The sequence below is a fragment of the Cotesia glomerata genome, linkage group LG1 (genome assembly GCF_020080835.1).
Source record: "Cotesia glomerata isolate CgM1 linkage group LG1, MPM_Cglom_v2.3, whole genome shotgun sequence".
Lineage (NCBI taxonomy): Eukaryota > Metazoa > Arthropoda > Insecta > Hymenoptera > Braconidae > Cotesia > Cotesia glomerata.
Window position 1 is genome coordinate 35135472 of NC_058158.1, and position 5644 is coordinate 35141115.

The window sequence follows — 5644 nt, forward strand, 5'->3', positions numbered from 1 at the left end:
ACAAATAAATTATGGCAAAAAAAAATTAAAAAAAAAAAATTGACATAGAAATTTAAAAAAATTAAAAATGCAATTTTTTAAAAATAATTTTTTAGAATTAATTTAATTGTTAAATAAAATTAAAAATTTGTCAAGTGACAGCTAACTTTAATGTCATAAAATGAATGATACTGAAATTATAGCAGACATTTGATAATTTTTAATTTTTATAATCAATTAATTATTAAAAAAAAACATACTTTTAAAAATTCGCACTAACAATTTTTTGAAGTTTCTACAAGTGGATTTTTTTTACTAAATTTTTTTCACTGTAATATAATTATTATAAAAATCTAAAAAATTGTTAGGTGTCTGTTAAATTCAGGGTCATAAAAATGATTACAAAATAATAAAAAAAATTTTCATATGTAAAAAACTTGTTAAATTGTAAGTGCAATTTTTAAAAAATATTTTTTAGTTCTAATTTAATAATAAAAAAAAATCAAAAAATTAAAAACGTCGGCTAACTTTAGTGTTATCTAAAAATATTTTAAAAAATTTCATTTTTCATTTTTTAAAGTTTCTTCATGTCAATTTATTTTTGTGATAACTTATTTGTAATAAAATTTTTAAACTTATTAAATACATGCTACATTAATTTTCATGAATATTCTGGGTATATATACTATGTCATTAATTATTTAAATTAATTTTTGACATATAAAGACATTAATATGTACAAAAAAAAAATTAATCAGTAAATGACGTTTAATTCTTAACTTAAATCTAAAAATAAAATGAAAAAAATTTCACAAAAATTCGGGATTTTTATTTCTATTTGTTACTGAATTTATAATAGCATAAGAATACATTAAGTTTTATAAAAAATCGATGTTACTGTTCTGGGACAATAAAATTTTCCGATAAGAACCCCATTGATAAAAGAATGTTCAGTATCTTCCTGATCGACCATCACGTCCTCTGTCTTCGCGACTTTCGCGACCACCCTTCCGGCGGTCTCGGGAGCGAGATCGACGTTCGCGGGACCGCGACTTGTGCTTGCGTTCTCGGCCGCGTGATCGTGAGCGACTGCGAGAACGTTTTCCTCCCTTCTTGCGGCTGTACAAGTAACGGCGCAGCTCGCGGGAGATGGGCTTCAAGTGCATGAAGTTGCAGAATCCTGATCGGGTACATTCTCTGTAATAAAATAAATTAATTAATTAATAACTAATAATTACACAAGTAATTCATAATTTAAGATTAATTTTGAAACCAATCAATAAGTCAATAAGTACATGTAAAATTTTTTTCATTATAATTTATTTATAAAAATTTAATAAATGTCTGTTAAATACAGTAATAATAAAATTAGCCAACATTTTTAATTTTGCTTAATTAATTAAATTAGAACTGAAAAATATTTTTGTTTTCAATGAAACTTTCAATTTTTCAAATTTTTTACAAATTAAATATTTTTGTAATAATTTTTTCAACATAAAAAATTGTAAAAATTTTTAGATGTCGGCTAACTTTATTGTTCATCATTAATTATATTTTAAATAACTTAATCTTTGAGAATTTTGACAAAAAATGAAGATGTTAAATTATAAGAATTAATTGTATTATATTTACCCCATTTCATACTGTTCACCAGCAAGCTTCGCGAAAATCAGTTACAGGTGATAATTCAGCATAAACTGGACGTCCACCGAACCAACGGTTGTTCAAATCATTAACAGCTCGCTCAGCATCTTCTTCACGGCGGAATTTAATGTAAATCGTTTCCAACAAGGTGATCACCAAGATTGTCGCAAACATTCATTTCTTCAATCTCTCCATACTTGTCTTCACACTCGACAAATACATCTTCGAAGAAATTGTCATAATGCTCTTGCATTTCTTCATCGGAGCACATTGGCTACCACTGGAATTTTTAATTAATAATTATAAATAAATAAATAGGATATTAAAGAGCTAACTGTAAATTTTTTTTATTTTTCAAACATGGAATTTTTAACTTCCCGCTAAGAAAATCAAAGATTTTCAAAAATCGAAGGAAGTTATTGTTTTCACCCCGTTTTGCAAAAATCGAGTTTTCATCAGATCTCGACGTTTGAAGGTCACAGGAAGCTTCCTGACTATCCCCAAGAGATTGTTCACTATGTCTGTATGTATGTGTGTGTGTGTGACTATGTGACTCGCTTATAACTTTTGAACGACTGAACCGATTGGAACGTACCAAACGGCGTTCTAAAGAAGTTCCCTCAAACTTAGATTGCCTGAGAATTGGAACCGATTCGGAACGATAGATTTTGAGAAATTTTGAAAAATCTCATAGAAATAAGAAAAAAACATGTTTGAAAGTGGTATTTTGGAATATCTTTTAAACGGCTCTATCGATCAACTTCAAAAATAATCCGCCCTTAAGCTTGAAAAACCACGCCGATAGTCGCTAATCCGGTCAAAATCGGTTGATTCGTTCGAGGAGATATCGTGAACGAAAGAAAACCAAAAGTGTTTTTGACATAACTTCGTCATTGCTTCTCGGATCGTTTTTGATGATAAAGAATAATTTCAGAGCATAAAAAACCGCGTCGATCACCGCCAAAAAGCGAGGAAATCAGTTGATTGGTTCGAGAGATATCCTCGATAAAATATTTGGAAACAAGTGTTTTTTAACATAACTCCGACATTTTTGGAATAACTTTTAAACGGCTGCACTGATCGATTTCAAAAATTAATCAGCTATTATCATGAAAAGTTACGTTGACCGCCGTCAAGCCGGTCAAGAATTGTTCAATTCGTTCAAGAAATATCATGAACGAAGAAAACCAAAAAGTGTTTTTGGAATTACTCCAAATTTCCTAGTTTTATCAATTCAAACTTGAAGATTCTTCATGAAACTAAAAAATTGCGTCAAAATTACTGCCAACCGCGTGAAAATCGGTTGATTCATTTAAAAAGTTAAGTGCGGTTTGAAAATTTAAAAAATATTGATACTCTATCAGACTTTTTGGAGGCTCGAAGAGCTCAAAATAACACATAAATTGTATTTTTGAGCTCGAAGGGAAGCTCAAAACGTCAATTAGTGCAGTTTTATGCACCCTAGGGTATGGAATTAGCGGGAAGTTGCACGGATGGCCTTCAGGATCTACCGTTTCTTCTAATTTTTAAATAAATTAAGGTATCAATTTTTTCATCAAAAAATTATTATAAGGTAAAATTGATTAAATTACTTCTTACCAAAACTTAATGAATTTATTATTCAAATTTGACTGTAAATTAAATTTACGTAAGAAATTGCATTTTTAATTTTTTAAAATTTCTACATGATAATTTTTTTTTTTTTGCCATAATTTATTTGTTAAAAAAAAAAATTATTAAAAATCTGCTAAATTAATTTTTTTATATGGCTTAACATGCCGTAGTTGTAATAACTATATTAGTTATTTTTTAGTTTGTTTTAATAAATAATTACTTACAGTGAGAACCGTCAGCACTTTTAGCAGAGTTTTGAGGGTTGACGTAAAGGTTTTGGAGTAAGCATGTCTGCAAAAAATTTTCAAGTTTAGAAGTTTAAAAGTATGTGTAAATATTAATTGTTTAATAAATAATTAAGTTGTTATTGTTAGTGTAAAATATTATTTATTATTTACCTGGCTAAAAGTTGGTTTGTTGTGAATCCTTGAACATCTATCACCGTGACGACACGCTCCGATTTTGAAATAAAAAGAACAATTTACTCTGAAAAAAAATTAGTAATTAAAAAAAATAAATTAAAATTTGACAGGTGTATAAAATAAATTTCAAAGAAAAAAGATAGTAATAAATAGGGTATAAATAAAAATGAAGGTTTGTTAGTAATGTAATCAACTTACTTGTCCTTTTCAGTACCGAAAATAGAAGCTAGATATTCAGCCATTTCAGCAAATATTTACTGATGGAATTATTGCTTTTAATGTAAATAAATATATTCTGGAGACATAAAACGTATCAGCGATGGTAAAAATCCATAAACATTTTTAAGAATCTGCGTTTAATTATTTTACAACACGCTGGAACTGTTAGGGGAGGTGTTTTTGCAGAGTTAACTGTGAGACCATATATTTGAAGTTGCTGTTGGTATAAGAAAGCCGGCTAGTTGAGGGGGCGCCACGCTAGTTTTGCAGAAAGCTTGTCGAGCATTACCGAATATTTTTGAGGACTTGACTTTAAAAAATAAAAAGTTATTAACAGTGCATGGAAATCCTGAAAGCGCCTCCTTTTTTTGGAAAATTTATTTAATTTATGAAAATTTTTTTTTTTGACTAAATTTTAGTTCAAAAAAATTTTTTTTTTCAATATTAAAAAATATCTTGAATAATTTTTTCACTGTCAATTTCTATTTTATCAACGCATTTGTAAATAAAAGCGATTCTTTTTACTGCCAATTGTTCTTATCAGAAGAATAATAATTTTTTTTTTTAATAAATAGTTACGTCTTACACGTAAAAAGAATCTTGCAAGTGAAACATTTTTTTTTGTGATTCTAAGAAAATTCTAAAATTTTTATTGACACGTGCTAAAAAATAGAGCTTGAAAATATTTTAATAATATAATTTTGAAAAATTTTTTATTTTTTAATTATAAAAAGTTTCATTCAATATAACCAGAAAATTGCTCTCTTTTTACACGCTTTTATATTAAAGCTTCACTTTGTGCCATGTCAGTTTGTCAGTATGTCAGTAACTCTCCGTGGGTAATCTGCGCGCCTGCGGCCTTCGCTTGGTTCTGGCGCTTACGCTGCGCCTTTCCTCAGGCTCGTGCTCTCCGAAATCGAACTCTGATTCCCCTCGCGGTATTTATACATATTTATAAATAATTATTTTTATTAGCTTCACTTGTATGTCAGTATGTAACTCTCCGTGGGTAATTTGCGCGCCTGAATATTTTTGATAATCAACAAATAATAGTTTAAAAAACTAAAAATCACGCTTTTATAAATAAACCAAACTAAAAAGTAAAAAATAAATAATAGTTTAAAAACTAAAAACACGCTTTTATAGAAAACCAAACTAAAAATAGAAAATAAATTTAAATTAAGAATAGTGTTAAAAATTTCAATAAATATAAATTAATAATAGTGTAAATAAAAAAAAATGTATTTTATTTTAAAAAAGCGTGGGGTGCTTTTTAGATATTATCAAAATGATAATCACTCTACTCATATCTGTCAATAAAATATTCATAACTATTGACACCATGCACCCTCACGCTTTTAAAATAAAATACATTTTTTATTTACACTATTATTAATTATATTTATTGAAATTTTTAACACTATTCTTAATTTAAATTTAATTTTCTATTTTTAGTTTGGTTTCTATAAAAAGCGTGTTTTTAGTTTTTTAAACTATTATTTATTATTTTTCACGTGATTATTTTCAACAATATTTAATTTATTCTCATTGAGACTGTCAGCAGCTACTTTCAGTGTGTAAAAAGTGCGCGAAATGTAGTGATGCGGTTGAGAAATGCGCTTCTGAAATTTTATTATGATTTTCGGAGTTGTTATAATATTTTTCTGGATAAAATAACTTTGTTTTATAAATTAAATTTTAAACAATAAAATTAATTTACTTAATTGCGAGTTAAATTTAAATACAAACACATAAAATCATCAATA

General features: G+C 27.5%; 1 pseudogene; it reads right to left on the reverse strand.

Annotated features, from left to right (window-relative positions):
- Window positions 1–824: 824 nt before the first annotated feature.
- On the reverse strand, window positions 825–4005 carry LOC123261076 (annotated as a pseudogene).
- Between the last annotated feature and the right edge of the window lie 1639 nt (window positions 4006–5644).